General features: G+C 34.9%; 1 protein-coding gene across 21 annotated transcripts in view; it reads right to left on the bottom strand.

Annotated features, from left to right (window-relative positions):
- si:ch211-207d6.2 overlaps positions 1–24,561 on the bottom strand; it is a 99,873-nt gene that overhangs the window by 67,045 nt on the left and 8,267 nt on the right. For 10 of the 21 annotated variants that reach the window (XM_087240926.1, XM_087240940.1, XM_087240942.1 and 7 more), the window contains exon 1: positions 8,792–8,895. The exons of the other annotated variants lie outside the window; for them this stretch is intronic. The gene's annotated coding sequence lies outside the window, so the exon portion shown is untranslated. Of the gene's footprint in view, positions 1–8,791; positions 8,896–24,561 lie in introns of those variants that run through there. 21 annotated transcript variants of the gene reach the window in all.

Raw genomic sequence — 24,561 nt, 5'->3', positions numbered from 1 at the left:
ATACAAATACAAATTAACAATAAATTTAAAAGCAGAAGTCCCTCCCACTTTTAGCTCTCTAGGCTTCAGATATACTTTCAACCTAAAAATGATTTTACACAATTTTATTGAATTTCCTTTTTCAAGAAAGTTGGTTGTTCTGATTGATAACTACGCCTAAAGTCCCAGTTACGGGCACCTATTTTACTCCTTTTACAAAATGTAAGAAAAGACTTTGTTGTCTCCAGAAAGTGCCTGTAAAGTTTCAGCTCAAAATACCCTTCAGATTATTATTATTATTTATTTATTTTTTATTTTTTTATGTAGATTCTGCTCAGTTAAAATAGTTGGGTTAAACATACCCCAACATGTAACCCAAATATAGGTTTTTATAGCACCTTCCAAGCTACGGGTTATTTTAATCCAATGCATTGGGTTTTAAAATTTAACCCAAAGCATTGTTTTTTTTTTTTTTTTTTTTGATTGTTTTAACATTTGATGATGTTATTTTTTTCTACTATGGTATTACTAATGCTACTCTTACTAGTACTACTATTAATTGTATAATTATGGCTGTGTAAATAAAGAACATGCAGTTTTCAAAAATGTAGAAAATGATTTATTTCCACTACATTTTAAGTTCCAGACACAGCGTTTTTATCCATTTAATATAGAACGGCCACAAAGCGTGCGTTTGTATTATCAATAATTAAGAGTATTGGTGAAATGGATAGAAAAAACACATTGACTGTTAAAATTCTACATTTTTAACCCAACTGGTTGAGTTGTTTTTCATATAACCCAATAAAGGTTAAAAATAACCCAAACAAGCATCAAATATTTAACCCAACTGGTTAAGTTATTAATAAATAACCCAATATAGGTTAAAAATAAACCAACAAAGCACCAAATATTTTTAACTCAACCACTGGGTTGAATAAATAACTCAATAACTCAGTGTGGCCATTTTGGTGTCTGATGAGAATGTAGAACGTTACGTCAGATTAACAGCAGTCAGTGATAGAAACAGACACGGATGAAACTAAAATAAAGTCACTATTCAAAAATAGCAAGTATGTTTATTGATGTATTTGTGGTGGAGTTTATTCAAATCTTTCTGAAATGATGAGTCTCACACAAATGCCGTTTGCTGTACACACAAATACACACATTGGTGCGTTTATTTGAAACCTTGAGACCATTGTGATTATAGCAATTGAGAATTACATAGCGATTTTACTGTCTTTATTACAAACATGCTCTGTTTTAAAAATGTTTTAAACTTATAAAATTAATTATTGAGGTGCAGCTAATCGCAGAGAGTTGTAACAGATGTTTTAATCCCAGTTTCTTTGCAAAAAATGTTCTGTGGACATGTGTGTACATGTTAATATGGAGACAACCGCACTCCTATCACCTTGCAGTGGGCCTCTATATCACTGGGATTTGGGACTTATTTTAACATCCGTAAATTTAAAAAAAGAGACTTGTTGGGTTTATATAACTGAACAGTAAGACAGTGGACACACTATGATTACACACAGTTCTGTCCAAACAGCTCACAAAAGTTGATTTTTCATCATAGGCGCCCTTTAAAGGCCACCCTGTGATACTGCAGAAAACCCAGCAATCATTGTTTGATATAAAAGTAATATTTGCAAATGTGTAATGTGCAAGTATAAATCTCTCCATTAATAATGAATGTTTTAATGGCTTTGCAGTCCAAACATCATAATGTATCTAAATACTATAATATAGCACTATACATATTTTATTATAAGCAATTTTATGATAAGCAGTTTTAGACTCGCTGTCTGCTCTTTATTTCTCTCTCTTTATCCACCAAGCTGAAAATTCCAAACCTAAACTGTCCTAGCAAATAATTACTAGCAGTATGTTCAGAGAATTGAACTAATTAACAGTATCATGTGCTGTATGTAATTTTAATATAATCAACAAAGAATTCAAACATAGCACATTTGTGAATTCCTGATCAAAAGGTCAATTATGAGGCATTGCATTTTGGTGAATTAAAAGTGAATACATATACAAAAATAAATTGAAAAAATATATAAAGCTAGTTAAAGGTGCGGGAAGCAATTTTGGTCACAGTGTCAGGCCAAATCCCATAACACACTTACAACCAATCAGCAGTTAAGGGTAGGCTAGTAATGATAACAATATATATAAAAAAGAGCCAAGTCTTGTTTGGTTATGGGTTTATTTGTTCTGCTGCTTTCAAATATCAACATAATTTTGCTACATTTGTGTAGTGAACCTTAGATTTCATGTAAAGTCTGTAATGTTTCAAATAAAACATTATTATTAAAATTATTTTTAAACATTCTCTTTATTCTCTTTATTTGTTTTTACATCAGTACAAATTATAACTGTTACATATGTATACTTTTTTCCCTTTTAAACAAAACGTTGCAACATCATGTGAATATTATATGTATAAGAGAACTGAAAAAAATACAGAGATAAGTGGGGAAGAGGAAAACACAGAAAGAAAAAAAAATTACTAAATAACTAAATAAGGGGGAATTTAACGTGTTTATACTAGGGTTCAATCACTGCTCTCTTGTTAAAGTACTTGACAAATGTATTGCATATTACATGGAAATTCTTTGTTTTTATTTAGGGAAAGTCTTAGCTTCTCAAGTTGCAGGCGAGACATGACATTTTTATATTATTGTGGAGCAACGTGGAGGATCTTTTCGTTTCCAATTCAGTAAAATCAATTTAAGTGGTAAAAAGGTTATAAAGCTAATATCTGTACGTTGATTTTTACTGATGATCTTCACTGATACCAAATATACTGTAGCTAAAATAGGCTTGGGGTATATTTGTTTTCCCACCACTATTAAAATTTATTGAAAAATCGAAATCCAATACTGAACTATTTTAGGACAACTCCAAAACATGTAACCGAGCGATGCCTGGGTTTGACTGCATCTATTACACAGTGGGTCTACGGAAGGAAACATCGTAGAGAGCTTTAATTTAGACAAGTGGAGTCTAATGCCATTTTGAGATGCTCTAATGAAACATCACATTCTAACTGAGACAATTTATTATATATAATAAAAATTCCCCCTTTCTACAAGGGAGGTTCGTGCTTCAAAAGGAAATTATATAAAATTCTTTTGGGAAAAACTGCGAGCTGGTTATTTAAAAAGGGTTGTCTGTAGATCAAATATTTGCTGTAATTGTTAAAACGTTAAAAAACAATTATCAATATAAAGATCTTTAAAGGAGTGTATTCCTGTATTTGACCAAGCTTAAAAAAAAAAAAAAAAAAAAAAAAAATATATATATATATATATATATATATATATATATATATATATATATATATATATATATATATATATATATATATATATAACAGTAAATAATATTTTACTTGATATTTTTCAGGACACTTTTATACAACTTAAAGTGACATTTAAAGGCTTAACTAGGTTAATAAGGTGAACTAGGCAGGTTAGGGTAATTAGGCAAGTCATTGTATAACGATGGTTTGTTCTGTAGACTATAAAAAAAAATAGCTTAAAGGGGCTAATAATTTTGTCTCAAAAATGGTTTTTAAAAAATTTTAAACTGCTTTTATTCTAGCCGAAAAAAAAAAAAAAAAGACTTTCTCCAGAAGAAAAAATATTATCAGACATACTGTGAAAATGTCCTTGCTTTGTTAAAAACCATTTGGGAAATATTTAAAAAAGAAAAAACAAATCGAGAGGGGGCTAATAATTCTGACTTCAACTGTATATTCTTAATATAAAATGTCAAAATGTGAGCAAAATAATGTTCCATCATCATTCAGCATCACAGAAATTGAAAATTTAATAAATTTTTTTACAAATTAAAAATGCATATGCTTTTATTTAAATTTAATAATATTTTAGCATGCCAATTATTTTATATGATTTTTTTATGTATATTTAACATTTTATGTTTTCAACATTTAAAATCTTCTTGCTGACAAATGGATAAAACCAAGCGTTTTGATGGATAAAGGAATTTTTAAAGATTTAAAATGACAACAAATTAGTATTGTACATATTGTTTATTAGCATTGTTGTATGTCTGCTACTTCAAATAACTCCAATTGTATATACTGTAGCAAACACATTCGGATGCATTCATCCACCCACAGTGTCAGTATATCCCCACACCTGTTTTTGGACGTGTCGAATGTGCCGTCCCTGCTCTCTAGCACAGCGTTGGCACAATCGTGTCAAATACAAATCCTCCCTAAGTCAGCAAAGCAGTGGAATGCAGCCCATCCAGCGCCCACTCACACAAATGCCTCGGCTCAAAAGATTTGGGCTGATGCATGGCCATCAGCATTTCAGCAGACCTCGACAACAATTAAGCCTCATCAACCAGTGCTATTTCATAGACCATTTAGCTGGCCCACAGTAGAGCCCTGCATTCTACTCCTTAAGGACTCAAATCTCTGTCGATGTATCACAAATATCCCAACCCCAACCCCCAGCACTATGACACTGTCTGCAGTTTACTCTGGCAGGGCTGACTCATTAAAAATATTATCACATTTCTTTTAACCTGTAACTGCTGGTTTATTTTTCAGCTCATAGGCAGGGAGATTAAAATGACATCCTATTATTTTGAATCTTTATCATTTGTTTTTGTATTGAAAACCTCACTCTAAAGAATTTTTAGAATACAATTTATAGGTCTAATTATGAATGCATCTTCCATTTATGTATGTTTGAAAATAATTTTCTTCCTACATTCAGCCTATTCACAGTTGACTGCAAGCTTACATTAGTTTTTAAAGGGCTCCTATGATGCAGATACACTTTTGAAAGCTGTTTGGAAAGAATTGTGTGTAGGTATAGTCTGTCCACAGTCATATTGGGGTGATATAAAGACAATAAGTTTCTTTTTAAACTTTTTCTGACGTTAAAATAGGATCCAAATCCCTCCTATTTTGAGGCCCACCGCAATGTGACGTAGGAGTGTGATTTCCCTGCCCACCGAATTCATTGACAGCCGCATTTTAACATGTCTCCATTGTAATGCAAATAATTGTACCAACAAAACAGGAAGTGCGCAAAGCAACTGGGATTAAAAGATCTGTTTAGCTCTCTGTGATCATCAGTCATCATTAAATGTGATCAAGTATGAGTTTTACAAGTTTAAAACGTTTTTAGAACGTTTGTGCATGTTTGTAATAAAGTAAGTTAAAGATGATAAAATTATTGTAATTCATCACCACAGCCGTATCTCAGTGCAATTATAAAAGAAGATGCTTCAAACACGGTTTGTGGACATTAAATCATATATATCCATACAGCAGTGGATATTACAGTGTATCCTGTCACATTTGCCATGCAAAAACTGTGCAAAGGTAAACGCGCATGCTGTGTGTGTCCGCTGTGTGCGTGTGTGTGAACTTTGTAACGACATTGTGTGTGATTCATCGTCACAGAAAGGCTTGAATTAACTCCACAGCAAACACATCAAATATAAATCATTGGTAAAGTTCTTACTGTAGTATTTCTCACAAACCTTATGTGAGATCTTCTTCTTTCATGTCTTTCACTGTGTGGTTTATCTGATACAGCCGAGGCGGAGATTAAGGCACACTCTGACAGGCACGTGGGAATGGCGTGTCGAGAGAACTAGCATTAAAGGCAACAAAAACAGCGACAATGTGTTCAGAGAAAAACACCTGATGGGTGTTTTGAGCTAAAATTTTACAGACATTCTGGAGACACAAAAGACATTTTAAATCTTCAAAAAGGGGTAAAATACAGTAGGTGCCCTTTAAATGCATTGCCCATGTTTCGACCACAGACTGTAAAAGGTTGGTCTCGGCAGTCACAACTGCCTTACTGCACTTGTGTACACATCACAATGTGTAAGAAAGTCATCATAATTTCATATACATTTTTGCTTCAATTAAAAGTTTGTGCCATGATTTTTCTCATTGCTAGTTGGTTTAGTTCAAGACTTTCTTTAAAACTCTTTAGAATATCCACACTTGGAATGGACATAATTCATAGAAAAGTAAATCTGGCTATTATAACGTGCATGTTTGTATTCCTTTATTTATATAAGTGATGGTGGAGAGTGTTTTGATGCATGGCATTTGCCTGGATAATACGATTAAAATTATAATTATCTTTAAGACACCAGTACGCCTAAACTATCAGATTAAATCAGTGGGGGAGAGCAAATCCAAAGCCCAACTCACGTAATTACCAGCATGTGAATTATACATTGACGATCAGGGGGGTCAACTAATACGGTAGTAGTTTGGGAATACATGCTTCAGTGAATAAAATTTATAAATGTATTTAAATTATCTAATTTATTAATAAAATGAATACATTTTCAGTGTTTTGAGGGATATAGTGACTATTTTAGAGGTTACTGTAGGTCTACATGCAGATATAAACACTTAAGATGTCTATCGGCGCTCTAGAACTGCCAGTTTCAGACTGTTAAATTATATTTATCCTAGCATTGATTGGTGCAATTATAGATTCACGGTGGTATGAACCGTTGTGGGGGTCAAATGTATATTTATATCACACATTTTTAATTGTTAATATTTAAGATATAGATCAGAGAAAGGTATTGTTTAATTTTAATAGGGCTGACCCCCTATTTAAGTTGTTTTGATGTCCTTCAGGTTGGATCAAGCATTAATTAATGCAATCAATCCCCGCCACCCCAAACCACCCTGTAATTTGCATCTTGGTAATTTCCAAAATATCCATCCCAAGTGTGCCGCAAGCCTACGTTTGAGTGAAGGTTTCGGCCGTTGGGCTGGCTGCAGTACAAGTCATAAAGCCCGCCTCCTCCGTGTTAATGAAGGAGACTTGAGCCCAAATAAAAAAAAATATTACACTTGCAATAAAATGTCCCGAAAGATAGTTCTGGTCGATTAAGGCACTGGTTATTGTGCTGAAATAGGCGCAGATCTTCATTTTTGTAAACAGTTTGTTTTTAGCAGTAATTTAATGCTGGGCGTGTCATCGTGATTGACAGCTGTGATTGACAGTTTCTCAAAGCGCGGCAGGAGACTGAAGTAGACTGAAATGTTATTATTCGATTTCTGTGTTATTTTACCATGACAAAATGAGTTCAGCAGTAAACTATAGTTTCTGACATACATGATCCTGGTGGAACACTGTTTATTCGCTAAGTTCAGGGCTTTTTTCGGGCTTTATTAGTTTGCTGATACACGCCTAGCCACCCAGATAGCAAAACACAGTTCCGGCTAGATTCTCGCCTGCCGGAGACTTATCTCTTAGAGCTCAGACTGACTAATGTTACCTCTGCTGGACCTACTCCGGATGCCTGGACTCACTACCCAATTCCAGCCCGAGTCAATCGAGCCAGATGCGGCGGCCGAGCGAGCAGGCGCTGCCGCATGCGAGCCGGAATCAGCCCGCGACACCGCGAGTAAGTTATGCGCTGCGGCCTGGAGCTGGCGCGATTGAATATATAAAACCCTCATATTTGTTAACGTTATTACATCCATTTGTGTTGATATGACAGCAAACGCATGCTGAGAAGTTCGGGGGGCGTGGTTGATTTTACATAAAGCATTTGGTTGGAAGCTCAACTCCGCTCATTTTCGCGGCTCCTCCTCTGGCTCCATCAGACAATCCTTCTGCACATGTCTGGCTCCAATTTCAGCAGTCTTTTGCGACAGTTTGTGCCCGTCAAGCAGGCGTTTTGCCCTCAAGGCGTTCAATGGGAAAAAGGGCTGTCGCGTCGTCCATATTTTTTACAGTCATTGATCCATCCACAACTAACTTGCAATGTTACACTTAACCGCTAGAGGGCCAAGAGTCAAACTTTAAACATTCTTTGGTTGCGAATAAATAAATACTCTGCTAGTAATATTGCTGGTCTGTTTAAAAGAAACACAGCACCTAGATAAAACAAATTTCTTATGTTCAGAAAATTCACGACCAAGTGTTTTCTTAACTCAAGGACTTGCAGTGCAGTGTTTTTAACAGATCATAAAAGCTACCTGACCTCATAGTTCCTACTAGAGGACAAAACTTTAGATTAAACCGAGATGACTGCTTTATTGCAGTCTAATAGAAGAAACAATCACTTGGCCTTCAAGTGTGAGATTATATGACAAAAATAACATCTTTACTGCAAATAAGGTGAGCAAACACTCCCCTCTGTACATTTCACACTCTCATTATGCACGTTTCAGTCTACTGAGATACGAAACACACAGTTCCTCCTATTAAATCAAATGAAGCACTAATAAAACATTTCAAGAGCATTTTCCACATTTCAACCACATTAAACAATCAACTCCAAAAAAAAAAAACTCCAAACAAAGATCATTTTAACTCATTAAATCATATTTAATTACACTGCTGTAGATACAACCACCCAATTTCTGAAACGTTATATCACATAACTGTATTTCACCAACAAGGGTGGTCCATAAATAAGGATTTACCTTAAAGACAACAACAAAACAGAATCAGGTAGCTTCTATCACACTCATAATGCTTCAAACATCATGAAATCAGAAATATCTCATGGCTCTGTGTCAAAAAGTCCAATTAACCGCAACACTTTAAACCCTCAAACACAACAGTCTCGTTCTGGCTGTTCAAACATACAACATAAATCTCTATGCCAAAATTTAATATGCAAAAGCATCTTAAGCAGCAATACAAACATAAGGCATGAGCATTTCAAAGCACTGTTTATGAAATATGTACTCATAAAAGATCTGACATTTATAGTGGCAAATTTATACATTGAATGCGTCCTACAAAAAAATACTCACCAGCTCCAATCGTCCTCTGAGTCAGTTTGCATGTGTATCCTGCTCGGTGTGAGGCTCACACTGCCTCCCTCTATTAAATATATCAGTGTCTCGCTCACTGCTCTAGTCTCTGCCCTACACAGCACAAGTTTATGTAGAGTGTGTGTGTGTGTGTGTCTGTGTGTGTGTGAGTCAGAGATGCAGCAAAAGGAGGGTCTATTGTAAGACTAATGGCACTCTTATTCCCGAAACCACACCTTTGTGAACCGTTGGCAAGGACAAAGGTGACGGAGGGATCACTTACTAGAAAAGGCACAGACAATTAGTTGAGAAGTGTTTATGTTTGTGGCTCCAGAGTGTTTGGACACAGGTTATGGCATCAGGTTTAAGACAAAGAACACAATAAAGAGCTTTCAAAGCAAAGCTCTCATTCTTTCAGCAAAGGGCTCGTTTTACAGCAACAAACTCTGACTGTGACCCTGAACAGACAACAACAGAGGTTTCAACAGCTTTTTTTTCAAACAAAGCTTAGATTGGTAAGGCAGATTGTGTTACGTCTCTCTTTCTCTCTGTCTCTTAATAAAGTTGAAGAGTGAGATGCTCTTCGAAGATGTTCCAAATTCCATTGTTTTTTTAATCAGTGTGTCCAACACCTGCCTGTTGTTTGCAGAAACTGGAAATGGTTTCCATAGCTAGTTCCTCCACCCTGTCTTCCTGTCCATCCCCAAATATACTGAGAAACAAAGGCATCAGGCCAAAGCGATGATAGATGCCATACTGTGAGATTAAACCTCAAAAATATCATTGTTTAATGATGTACACACTTATGTCTCCTAGACAGTGGAGTAAAGCAGTGAATAATAAATACTGAAATTACTGTATCTATATGTACTTTTAATTAAGGGGATAATTCACCCAAACAATTTTAATTCTGTTACCATTTCTTCACCCTTTACTTGTTCCAAACAAAGAAAATATTTTTTCAATAATGTAGGAAACCTGTAACTATTGACTTCCATAGTACTTGTTTGTCCTATTTTAGAGGTCAATTGTTGCAGGATTTTATTTGAAATATCTTCTTTAGTGTTCAACAGAAGAAATAAATTAAAAGAGGTTTTTAACCACTTGGCTGAAAGTAAAAGAGAGTAGTGGTGCTTTCGTAGTTAGACTTTTGTTTCGGAACGTGGCACGTTTCCCCAGTTAGCGCGGTTCGTTTGGCATGTGATTCAGCAATCACACTCTAATCCACGCCAAAACAATCAGTCCGAGATCGCCTAAATTACGTGGTCTCGACTCAATTGAAACAAACTCTGGAGTGTATCGATTGTAATATGAGAAATATGAGTAGTGCAGGATGTCATTCCTACCTGTAAATGAGCATTTCATGTCAAATACGAAACTGAAAGCATGTCAGCTATTTACCAGAGCTGTTTATATGTTAGTAAAATTGACTGAACTGCAGTCTTAGTTTATCTGTTATTTCTCTCTAATGCAGTAGTTCTCAAACTTTTTTCATCAAGTACCACCTCAGAAAAAAATTGTCTCTCCAAGTACCACCAAAATGAGCAGTATTGAAATACAATAGCGTAGTAGGCCCAGTAAAGCAGCTACAATTCTGCACAGTTAAAAAAATGTGGCAGATTACCTTAGAAATATAGGCTTTATGTCATATATGGCATATTATATACGTGTTTTTTGATTAATTTTTAAATGTTTGTACCATGTACATGACATACATCATTCCTCCGCGTACCACTAGCAGGAAGCCAGCGTACCACTAGTGGTACACGTACCACAGTTTGAGAACCACTGCTCTAATGTAAAGCCTATAATGCATAAGCCAATGGTATGAGAAAGTCTTATCTCTGATTTATATTTTGTGATGATGTCTGTGGGTGTCACCATTCAAAATTTCGATTATATTGTTTCATCACCATAAATTAAAATAAGGACGCATAACAGCTGAGCGGGACTCTGAAAAATAAATTGTGAAACTCCAGTGTGATTAGAGTTTACTCGTATGTGATTTGTTCTAGCTGTTTTGGTCCGTTTAGAAACTTTGCCATGTGTAATCGAACCACACCAAGAACAAAGTGCAACAATGTAACACTTTTAATTCTTGTTTTGGAACAAAAGAATCAATCCATAGGCGTGAAAGCACCCTAAATCTTAATAATTTTTTTGTGTGAACTATCCCTTTAAGTATATTTGTAGTACTTTTACTGCATTATTTTTTTTTTCAACCTGCAGTCACTAATTTATATATTTATTCTTTCTTGACTATGATGATCGGCTAAAAGGAATATTTAGTGCTGCATGAGCCTGGTTTGTGGTGCCAACTGCTGGATACTTGTAGCTAGTTAATTAGTCTTTAGAGTGCATAACCTAGTGTTAACATATTAGCATGGCTTCAGATTTTTGCACGTCAGGTTACACAGACTTTACTATGCATCTAAATGGATTATCAACCTGTTATCTGTTGGCTTTATAGGTGCATATATTACAGCAATGTGTTCTCACATTAAATTAATCTCAGATTTTAAATGTATAGTCCACGAATAGCTAGTAATTGAACTTAAAACATCCTTAAAAAATAGCAATGATGTAGAGTAAGCCACAATTTTACATGTAATGTAAAATATGAAATACTTTCAGTAGTAATACTCATTAATAACGACTCTTGAGTACATTTAGAAGAGCTGCATTGTTCTAAATACTGTTTAAAGTATGATAGATACTTTTATTATACTTGCACAACATTTCTTTTGGCTTGTAATTCATCTTTTATTTGAAAATTATTTTTAGTACTCTTTCCACCACTGTTCCTAAACTACATTTATTGATTAAAAAATACAGTGCAATAATGTGGAATTTAAAGAAGGGTGTTTTCAACATAATTATGGATCTGCAGTTTGTGTACACAATCTATTATGGTGAAAGTACATCAGCTATAGTTATTTACTCTTTAAATCTAAAACGGTTTTGAAACGACTTGTTCAGAAATACACTTCTATGTGACATCATACTGGAACAGATCCTGTCCATCACTGATGAAAGAGTGCCCTCTTGTTCAAGCTCTTCCTTTAAATGAGCTGTACAATATATAGTCTGCCATACTTATCTCCTCACTTGAACATTTAAGGCATAATTCACCTAAAAATATAGATTTTCTCACCATCAAATGGATTCTAGCCTTGATAAGTTTCTTTTTTGTTGAATACAAAAGAAGATATTTTGAAGAATGTTGAAAACTGGTAACCACTGACATCCATAGTAGGTTAAACAAATACATTGGAAAACAATGGTTTCCATTTACAATATTTTTCAAAATATTTTGTTTTGAGTTTAACAGAAAAAAGAAACTCAAACAGGTTTGCGACAAGAGAAGGGTGAGTAAATGGTGACAGAACTTCCTTTTTTGGGTGAACTTTACTTTTAAAAGCTGTATTCAAGCAACATTCAGCTAAACAAATATGGGCAATTGTGAGTTTTTCTTCTGTGATTTGATCTATAAAACAAGCATGGACAGCAGCAGGCATTGAATATTGTTTTGCTGTGACTTTTAAATACAATAAATACCAATGAACAATGATTACTTTTCACTGTTTACTACATAATTGGCTGTTGTCTATATGTAAAATTTTGGTTTTGACAGTTTATCTGCAATAAAAAGTAAAAGAGAACACATAATTAAAAAAATTATAAAAAATAAATTATTTTATTTTTTATTGTATTATTATGTAGTGTTAGATTTTTTCCATCTCATAATCTGGTGAAAACCAACTGCCTGAGTTAATATTTTCACAGCACACACTGCTTCAGACGGCTTCTCTAAAAAAAAATGACATCATAACATCTTTCTCATGATAATTTTCTCTTCCAATAAATAAATAAATAAATAAATAAATAAATAAATAAATAAATGAAAACTCATTACACAAATGCCCTCAAGTGAACTGAAAGAGCTCACTGTATACATTGCATTTGCCATTTTACACTTTACACATTATATTTTAGCAGCTTTAGTTTTCACTACTGCTAGTTTTCATGTAATTTATAACCAAGTTCACTCTCTCCAGCTACTTTTAACATTTAAAAGAAAGACTGAGAAGTAAGAGCGAACAGTCCAGCTATACACTCCAATGGGTAAAACTGACATTTATATGAAGGGCTGCCCAGAGGACATCATAATGTATTTTTAGTCATTCCTCTTTCAGCATCATTAGATAGACACCAACAACGCAGATAAAAGTCCCTAAGCAGGTCAGCTTTACTCAGCCAATGAGAAACTTAAGCACCGCCACAGCCAAGTTTACACCTCTAAGCTCTTCGCTTATGGCATTCTGTTTCCAAGCTAGCGCATAAGGAGGGTATAAATACACCCAAGTCTCTAGGATACAAGACACTCTCCAGAAAATCTTTTGGACTTCAGGTTTTAGTAGAATTAGGAGAGCTGACAGCAAATCAGCACCACTCGACTTTGTTGAGTGTGGTTTTGTTTTAAGGGCCATTTATAGCAAATACAACAATAAAGAAATTGTTTTAAAATCATTACAAGTATAAAAGAATAGCAAATTCTACATGATAACCCTAACAATATCAGTACAGAGAAATGGTATTCCTGCAATCACTTTCCTCAGGTATCACAACAACAGCTAATAAAAAAGTTGTCAGCTAGTGTAGAATAAATCTTAAAATACTTGACTCTGATTGGTCAATCATGACATTCCAAAGTATGTTATTTGTAGATAACAGCTGAAATTGAATAACACAGACTCATGGGTACAACTACACTGCAAAGCCCAACAGTAAACGTTATCAAACGAAATGAGTTTAGTTAACTTGAAATTCATTGAAAGTTAATTCTACTCATTTGAAAAGAGTTTTGAACTCAGTGTTGAAGGTAAAGAGTTGATTAAATACTTTTTTACTTCAACTTAAATAGAGTGAGTTCATAGTACTTATATGGATTCATTTTTGATCCCAAATGGTTTGTAGCATTTAGTTTCCTCAAACAGTTTGAGTTGCCTTAACTTGAATTTTACAGTACTCAGTTGGTTTGAGTTCTCTTCATTTATTGGATTTTACTGTTCCCAAAGTACTTTGTTTACTCAAATGGATTAAGTTCACACTACTCTTTTTTGAACTTAAATGGTTTGTTGTAATCGGTTTTCTCAAATGGTTTGAGTTACCTTATAACTTATTGAGTTTTACAGTTTACGAATCATCTTTTTTTGTTAAGGTTTATTTTATTTTTTGTTTTTTACATGTTTGCTTTTAATGTGATAGGACAGTCTATAACAGGAAGTAAAGTTGGAAAGAGAGAATGGGCGGTATCATGTCTGTGTATCAGGATGAACGCAGCACATTTGTGCTATATGTCTAAGCTCTGACCCCTCTGACCCTTAGGCTACCAGCGCCGACATACTATGAATCATCTTGACTGTTGGTGAGTACATTTATATCCATATTTATATGTTTTTCTCTCATGCAGCTGTTTTTTTCCCTGTTTGCTACCATCCTGCAACTAAATATTAATACGTTCGTGTTCACTAAAAAATATTAATTGAATTTATTATTATTATATATTTATGTAAGTAGTTCTAAACAATTTTTATGGGCTGAATTTAATCAAACAAATCAAATAATGCTCAACTTAATTTGTTTGTTTAAATGCAATTTTATAAAATAAACCATTTTTTGTCAGTGTAGGCAGCATACAGCCATTTTCTTTCTGTCAGCTTTACGTTTGGATTCATTTATACAGCTCATGATAATTTCAGTTTAAATTGACAAAGCCATCAAGTGGACATTAATGCGTGCAACCCTAACCTTAAGCAGTTTGCAAGCAGTCCAAATACATGCGGTAAAGTGAATTGAATTAACTAAGTTGGCCAGAGTGTGTGTAAATGAGTGTGTATGGGTGTTTCCCAGTGTTGGGTTGTGGCTGAAAGGGCATCTGCTGTGTAAAACATATGCTGGATAAGTTGCCGGTTCAGTCCGCTGTGGCAACCCCTGATAAATAAAGCTGAAAAGAAAATGAATGAATGATGAATAATATGGAATATTTACAGCAACATGTATAGTAGATCTAGGCCCCTATATTCATTAATCTGCTGAATTTACAACAATGAAATATTAGGAGACTACTTGAAAGTTCTCTATTTAATATCAGTATTGTGTTTTTTCTGTAAACTACTGACATTGCTTTCTAGTTTTAGAATAAAAAAGTAATTTCAAGAAAATAAAAAGTTGATGTTTAAAATAAAAAGCCATGTTTTCAGCAATATTTATGTTTATTTTTAGATATCAATAGCCATGCTTTAAAGATGCAATCCAAAAACTTAGATTAGAATTAGACTTATGTGCAGAACTAGAATACTGCATAAAATGCAAATAAAGTACTGTTTTCATCTTATCAGTCAAAGAACACAAAATCATTACTTTCAATTAAAGTGGCGCCAAATATCAAAAGAAAACTGGAATTTGCTGCAGTGGAAGAAGCAATTGTTGGTCTTTTTTTCTATTCTTTAATAAATTGCACCTCAGATTCAGAAGACAAAGCTGAAATGCAATAAATATATGGTGGCGTGTGGAGGTGTGAGACTGCTCTTTGGGAGCACAGCCATTTAAGACAGTTCTGGGAGATAATAAAACTGAACCAGATAAAAGAATTGGGCTGAGGCCATTTTAGAATGACTTAAACAACATTTAAAACGTTTTACAATGTGGTTGATCTGCTGGATTATCAATTAATTGGGTAGCACAATCGCCTCACAGCAAATAGGTTGCTGGTTCAAGCCCCAGCTGGGTCAGTTGGCGTTTCTGTGTGGAGTTTGCATGTTCTCTCTGTCTTTGCGTGGGTTTCCTCTGGGTGCTCTGGTTTCTCCCACAAGTCCAAAGACATGCAGTATGGATAAATTAGGTAAGCTAAATTGTCCGTAGTGTATGAGTTTGAATGAGTGTGTATGGATGTTTCCCAGTGATGGGTTGCAGCTTGAAGGGCATCCCCTGCATAAAACATATGCTGAATAAGTTGGCGATTCATTCCACTGTGGTGACCCCAGATTAATTAAGGGACTAAGGCGAAAAAGAAAATGAATGAATAAATGTTGTCCCATATCGTCTTTTTATTGTTTGTAAAAAAAAAGTCACATTACTTTTTTTGATGCACATGCTGGAATTTATTTGGTAAACGTGAGTATATCATGGTTTATGCTCATTTATTCTTATCAGATTAAAGTTTATCCAACTATCCTATGTTTTTTATGTGCGTTATCTACACTGTAAAAATGCAGGGTTTCACACAATTCATTCATGTTGTCCCAACACAAGTCAATTAAGTTAACCTAACACTTTTACCAAATTTATGAGTGAAAATAAAAAAAAAATAGTTGTCCCAATGAAATCTCAAAAATGGTGTTGTTTAAGCTCAATTTAAATAAGTAGTCTGAACAAATAAAAAAAATAGTTTTGAGTGTAAATGTATCCTCATCTTGGCATTTCCATTAAGCATTTTTCATACAATATTGCAAAATGAGCGTAAATAGATGAAAACACAGATCATATTTGGTTGAATAAGTCTGACTATCAATCCCACACTGTGAAACATCTTGTTTGCATTACATTTTTTAAGCTGAATCAAATTAACCTTCTAAATCCATTGAACTTATAATATGTTAAACTGACTTAAAACAGGGCGAGGCAGTGGCGCAGTAGTGCTGTTGCCTCACAGCAAGGAGGTCGCTGGTTCGAACCTCGGCTCAGTTGGCGTTTCTGTGTGGAGTTTGCATGTTCTCCCTGCCTTCCTCTGGGTGCTCCGATTTCCCCCACAGTCCAAAGACATGTGGTACAGTTAAATTAGGTAGGCTAAATTGACCATAGTGTATGAATGTGTGTGTGAATGTGTGTGGATGTTTCCCAGAGATGGGTTGTGGCTGGAAGGGCATCCACTGTGTAAAAAAAACTTGCTGGATAAGTTGGCGGTTCATTCCGCTGTGGCGACCCCGGATTAATAAAGGGACTAAGCTGACAAGAAAATGAATGAATGAATGAATGACTTAAAACAGCTGACTTAGAACATGATTAACTTAGTTAATGTTAAAAACATATGCTGTCAGTACTAATTAATCATGTTTTACAGCCAAACATTTGCTATTCTTACCAATTGTCATATTCTGAAAAAAAACCCCCTCTAAATTACAATATTTTAGTCTGAAAAATTGGTGAAATGTTATTGGAAGTTTATAGAATGAAAGAAATATTACCACTTTACTCATACCAAGTAAAACAGATAACTCACCTCACCTTGATATCTTATTTTATCCCCCACAACTGTACTGTATATAAAGGTATAATAAGCCATGCGGTGATTTGTCAGAGATACAGTATGTATTTGAAGAACTGTCTCAGCCGGTGTTTTGATGTAAAGCAAAAAGGCTGCCAAAAGGATGTGACACCTAAGAGCAGCGCAGTGTATGGAAGGATGCAGATGAAACGGTGGCGGTGGAGGCTCTCCTAGGTTGACAAAGCCAAGCTGATTGATCTAGTTCACTTGTGCCCTGCAGCAGGGTCTTCTGGACTGCCATGCTGCAATGCTTCGCTACACTCTCACTGAGCATGTACAGCACACATCACAAAACAGCCCAGATGAGAGCAGGAGAAATTCATTATGGTCATGAAAAGGATCTCTCTCTTCTTCTGTTTGCCCCTGTTTAGAGCTTCTGGCTGGGCAGAGACAAAACATAGAGAAGGGGAGCCATAGTGAGGTGGTTAAGAAAGCAGGAATGATCATGTCTTTTTATTGTGTGCCAAAACATGACTTCATACCTGCTGGCTTGTGTATTAGGCAGAGTACCAAATTATCACCCATTCTGAACAGTAGTAATTAACCAGTGACAAATGTAATCTAAAATCCCTCATTTATTCCTAGCCAAAAACACTCATTATATATTAAAAAGGTATTTGGCTGTAAAACTCTTGCTTTTAAAAACTCATTCATCAAACGAGTTGCATTAAAAAAACAGACTTTAACAGACATGGCCACCTGAATGAGAGACGTGATGTCTGTAAAAGGTCAAACATACAACACAAACGTATATTTGTGAAGATTGAAAAGCACTCAAAGTATTAGACACAGGCACATGGAAAAGCTGAACATAAAGCAAAACGGAGCAGCTTGTTGAAGACAGTGGCATTTGATCAGTTAGATCTGGCTTGTTTGGCAGCAGTTGAAGCATTGGGAAATTTAATGTTGTTCTTGTGTGACAGCTACAGGATGCTTCTCTGATTCTGTTATAGTAATCTAAAGGGACACTTTCTGTCAAGCAGAAAGAGGAAGCATTGTGTGTGTGTTCATTGCTGTGCAATAAAAACTAAAAACATAAAAACTTAAAATGGGAATACACATAAACTGCATTGTAATAAACAGTTTAATGTGAGCTAAGAAGCGATTTAATGTTGTCAACACTCAAATTCATCACATTTATTACATTAACTTATCAAAAAAACGGCTTTCATAGTTGAAGTGAGTCTATGAGCAGACATGTGGCATTAAAGGGCACCTATTTACAAGATGTAAGATAGTCTTTTGGTATCTCCAGAATATGTGTGAAAGTTTCAGCTCAAAATACCCATCAGCTAATTTATTGCAGTCTCCAGAATCTGCCCATTTCGGTGTCTGAGTACAGTATAGCTTTTTTTGTAGGCTGTGGCTTTATATGCAAATTAGCTGTTTTTCCCCTGCCCACCGTTCCCACATGGATTTCTGCTTCTCATCATGCATTACTTCAGATAAACAGCCGTCAGTGATAGAGACAGACTCGAATGAAACTGAAATACAGCTCATTAGTCAAACATACCAAGTAAGTTTATTTGATGTATTTGTGGTGGAGTTTATTCAAGCCTTTCTGAAATGATGAGTCTCACACAAATGCTGTTTGCAGTACACAAACAAACACACACACACACACACACACATATATATATATATGTGTGTGTGTGTGTAATATAATATATATATATATAAATATTAGCGCTCACTGACACCATGCAGCCTTGTTTTTTACATAGAATTACATAGTGATTTAATATTATATATATATATATATATATATATATATATATATATATATATATATATATATATATATATATATATATATATATATTAGCGCTCACTGACACCATGCAGCCTTGTTTTGTACATAGAATTACATAGTGATTTTTCACTATTACAAATATGCTCTGTTTTAAAATGTTTATTTACTTATAAAACATAAAAATCGCAGAGAGTTGTAATAAATATTTTATTCCCAGGATTTTTGTCCTATTTTATTGTCAGGGAATTTAAAAAAAGAGACTTGTTGTGTTTATATAACTCCAACATGACCGTGGACACACTATACATACACAGTATTGTCGAAATAGCTCACAAAAAAAAGAATTTTTATCATAGGTGCAGTTTAGAGCAACTGAAACACTTGTGTGATTAATAAAATAATAAAATATGACGTTATAACTTAAAGGGCACCTATTTTACCCCTTTTAAATGCATTTAAATGCATTTTTTAAATGCATCATGATGTAAGAAAAGCCTTTGGTGTCACCAGAATGTGTCTGTAAAGTTTCAGCTCAAAATGCCCATCAGATGTATTGGATTTTGGTATCAGATGGATTTATTATAGCCTCCAGAATCAGCAGTGTAGCTGTATTTGTAGCCTGTGGCTCTAAATCCAAATGAGCTGCTTCTCTCCACCCACCGTTTCTACATGCATGTCTGCAGATTAACAGCCGTCAGTGATAGAGACAGACTCAAATGAAGCTAGATACAGTTAATTAGTCTAAAATACCAAGTAAGTTTATTTCATGTATTTGTGGTGAAGATTATTCAAGCCTTTCTGAAATGATGAGTCAAACACATGCCATTTGCAGTACATACGCGCACACACATTTGCACTTTTTGTCAGACCATTCACCAGTCAGGTATACATCCACGCTATAAGAGTCTCGTGTTAATGCAGCACATATATACTGACATCTTGCAACTTTGGGGATTATAGCGGTTAAAAATTAAATATTGATTTTACTCTATTTAAAACATGTCCTGTTTTAAAAAAACAATTAAAAACTTATAAAAATCACAGAGAGTTTTAACAAATACTTAAATCCAGGTTTATTTGCTAAAAAAATAAAAAAAAAAGTTCTGTGGATGTGTATAATGTACATGTTATTATAGAAACATGGCACCTGTCAATCAATTCGGTGGGCAGGGAAAACCGCACTCCTATGTCACATTGCGGTGGGCCTCAAAATCTCTGGAATTTGGGTCCTATTTTAACGTTAGGAAATGTAAAAAAAGAGACTTGTTGGGTTTAAATCACTCTAATATGACAGTGGACACACTCTGCCTATACACAGTTCTGTCCAAACAGCTTACAAGTTATTGTATTTTCATCATTAGTGCCTTTTAAAACAATCTAAAAACAGATACAATAAAACTTTTAACCCTTTAACTGTCATCTGAATGGTTTGTTTGATCTTTTATTGATAGGTTATCATAATCATAATATCATAATCATAATACTACTAATAATACTATTTTGCTAAGAGGGGTGTCAGGAACACATTTTAACCAAGTACATTTTTTTAGAGTGAAGGTTAAAGGGTTAAAGAAGGGTTTTTGAAGAGGTCAGCTGAGGTACGAACAACGAATACAACAGTGAATTAAACTAAAAAACAATCAACAATGTGACGTTCTAGTTTAAAATCCTTCTTTTTATTCTTTTCTTTTATTACAAAATCAGTGATGTAGATATTTCCTTTTATGTTAATTTTTGACATCAACAAAACAGACAAGTCATACAGTAAACTGATATAATATTTCTAGTCTGATCTAATTAGGACTTGTCCTTTCGAAAGATTTAACCTTCTAGCTAAAGTTTTGAGTTTGGTATGCTTATTATGCATTTAAAATACTTTTTAATGTCACTTCTCCTAATATGAGAATCGCTGGTTCCCTTGTCACCTATTTAAATGTGGTAGGTACATTCACTGTAACTTTGGGTAAATTGGCAACTGTAGCTCAAAAATGGCATAAAAATAGCAAATACAGCTGTCTGGTGTGAGCCACGAAACTACAAATCATACTACGGAAGCACATCTCATTCCTTCTCTAAGTGTGTGAGCGGAACAAAGATCAACACACATACAAGAGAGACAGAAAAGAGGCAGAAAGAGAAACCACACCATTATTAAATAATACATGACCTTCACCTAAAGTAATGGATAACTTCAGCAAACTGTCTAGAACCACTTTTGCCGGTTACAACACTACCAGTGAATCACTGTGAGCGACTGATTGACCCAATGTGACATTACTCACGTCTCTGGCTGTTCCAAAATAAACTAAATACTAATAAATTGCACTAATTCAGTGATCCAAATAACATCAACTCTGACAACCGCTCTGCAGAATTATTATTTTAAACAGACTAACCTCTGCTGTTGGTAATGAATCTTCTTTCCTGACTATAAGGAGTAGGAAATAAATTATCTGAGAACACAGTGCACCCTGAGGAAGAGCTACTGCTGTCTTCTACCTCCAGTCACCTCTAAGTCTCATTATAGCCAGTTTTCATGTGTATCTTTTTTTCTGAAGAAACCAAGTTAAGCAGTCTGCAGTGTGGATGTAAAATACATTGCGGTGGCTCAGTGGGTAGCACTGTCGCCTCACAGCAAGAAGGTCGCTGGTTCGAGCTCCTGTTGGCATTGTTGTGTGGAGTTTGCATGTTCTCCCCTTTTGCAGGTGCTCCCTCCGGGTTTCCACCACAGTCCAAAAACACTATAGGAGAATTGAATAAGCCTAATTGGTCGTAGCGTATGTGTGTGATTGAATGAGTGCATGGGTGTTTCTCAGTGATAGGTTGCAGCTGGAGGGGTATCCGCTGAGTAAAACATATGCTGGATAAGTTAGCGCTTCATTCCGCTGAGGCGACCCCTGGTTAATAAAGGGACTAAGCCAAAAAGTAAATGAATGAATGAATGAATTAATGGAAATACATTGCTCCGAAAACATTTAGTTACAGCTTCTGACGACAAAACCATTAGAGGGCGCTGTCTGTATTTATTTGTGATACTGAAACAAGTTTAGGCATACCTGTGATAAGGCAGGGACTGTCATACATATCACCTTGCGATCGACTTACCTAAACCCTTCCATAAACCCTTTTTTCAAAAGCAAACATTAGAGAAAATTGCACCATAATTTTTACATTGCTTTTGCCTGTTTTGTGGGAACATGCTTCACCAGAATCAAACCTGAGAACTCTGCATCCCATGTACAACACAAAGTGAGCTAAAATTTAGTAAATTGACCACAGCAGAAAAGCTGTTCATATGTTGATAAACAGTCGAGGCAAAGATATTTGATCACAAATCATAGAATTTTTTTTTATTATTTATTTATTTTTTTATTGGGTGTTGTGCAAAGAACAGTACAACGGCATCACTAAACCCCATTTACTGGGGCATGTGTCCCAGTAAAAATCGCCAGTGCCCCAGTAAATGCTCTGAGATACGATTTACTTTATATGCGAGTGTATTTATTAAGAGTGGTAATCCCAAATTAAGACGTTATTCTCTATGTGTAACCAAATCATCGCTGGTGAAAGCAATGTAGTTTAATCAAAAAGAAAACTGATGCATGCGTGCTGGAAACCATACACGTCTTAAGCACTGCTACGGCTTGACGCTGACGCACTGCTCTGATCCCAGTTTGATTCTCGGTACATACACACCAAAAAAGTACATGCTGCTTATGCTTAGTGAAACCGGCGTAACAGCCTTTTATTTGGAGGTGTCGTCACATAGTGAGTTTTGCAAGTTGACTACACTAATATATTATCTAATATGATGGTGATCTTATTTACACGATGGCTCCTGATAGATTTCTTTTGTATGAAGCAAAAACAAGGAGTGATGGTAAAACTGGGCCATGTGTCAAGTTTAAGACACTATAATTCTATAAAGCATATTTTTTTGTATTCTACAGAATTGTCTATAGAATTTAATTCTAATGAAATTAATATTCATGCAAACAGTTTCTTAAATGATCCTAGCATCACTCCAGTTGTGTCTTACATTGTTTTCCAGTAACATTTAGGATTAATTTCTGTTATTTATTTAGAATAATAATTGTAGTGTAATTACAAAAATACCTTTAAAAAAAGCATGAAAAAACATTTGTTTGTTGATAATATGCCCCTGTAATTGTCAGAAATATGAAAATGAACAAAAGTTGTTGCCATCATACTGCCCTATAGCTTTATTTTTACCTAGAAATTGCAGTCCAATGTATTTTGAAGTACATTTTTTTAGATTTCACAGAAATGTACACCGAAACACTTATTTCCAATGAGTCTGTGTTGGTTTTGAGGTATCTGAAACTCTGACAAGAGTGTTATATTTCTGAGCTCAGCTACTATAAAACCTGACAAACTGGACTGGATTGGAGATTGGACTGAACGCATGCTCACAGCAGCTTTAAACTCCAAATCATTATCAGAAAATTGCAAAAGAAGTGTCCGGTATATTAACCAGCCTTCTGCAGTTCTTCCAAGCAGAACGTGCCACTGAACGACAGGAATGTTAATGCAGACACAGCAGTGAATCTTGAAATAAATAAGTGCATCTGCAAAATTTCCAACATTTAATTATCATTACTGGTTGTTGTGTTCTGTATGCTGTGTGTTTGCTGCACTGTTTTGCTGCGGAAACACTGGAGAATGCCATAGAGCTTTGTTGGTGGCAGGGACAGAAATGAGGTTAGACAGGGCAGTAGAGAGGAATGGGACAAGACAGGCACACATCCTGTGTGAGATCACACTGATGTCAAACCATATCGCTTCCTGCTGATTAAGCTGACGTAACGGCACATGAAGATCTGGCTAATTCCTGTATTACATTAGTGCTTGGGAGGCAGATGCAGGGAGGTTATATAACTACAGAGAATTAAAGTTCAGTTCACTAGCAAGATGAAGACGTCTGCAATGCCTGCGTACAATAAGCAGTTTAGTATAGGCTGATTAAGGGGAATTTTAGGCTTTGATGATAAAACTTAAACATATTTTGCAGTTAAGTATAAAAGTCTTAAGTGTGCTGAAGTGACATTACCTAATTGGATGCTCATCTTTAAAGACATGTTTCTTTTTTAAGATTGCGGGTTTGTTTTGTTTTGATTAGCAGTTTGTTTTGATGGTTTGCAACTTTGCAACAACATGTCATCAGTCATTAAATTATTAGTAGATTGTCATCTTAATATCAGTAGACCCTTTTCACATTTCTGGGTTTTTCCGTAGCGGAAGGCATCATGGTTGGGTAAACTCAGAGCGCAATGAATGGGAGAGTGCAACAAATAATTCTATGTCAAATTTACTCTCAGCCCACATAGACACTGCATTAGAAACACCTTGCATAAGCGATAATTCATTTTTTTGTAATTTGATGAAAAGATGATATAATACATTCATAAATGCATATAAATGTTCATATGCTTTTTAAAAAATCTAAATATTAAAAACTATATTAAAAACTTTCAAGAGTTTAAGATTATGATGACCGTTAAATGCGTGTAAAAAATTGTTGGCTAAGACTTTACTTCAACAAAGGCTTAATAACTTACATTTAACTTTTAGGTAAAAAAGACACTGCATGACACTGTGATAAAGACACCTCATAGAAAAATAAAGGTTTAATAAATCTAATCTAATCTATATCTAATAAATCTAATGAAT

Source organism: Danio rerio, chromosome 2 (genome assembly GCF_052040795.2).
Source record: "Danio rerio strain M-AB ecotype USA chromosome 2, GRCz13ab, whole genome shotgun sequence".
In the NCBI taxonomy this organism is placed as follows: Eukaryota; Metazoa; Chordata; class Actinopteri; order Cypriniformes; family Danionidae; genus Danio; species Danio rerio.
Note: the sequence above shows the minus strand (reverse complement) of the source record. Positions and strands in the feature narration are given on the sequence as shown.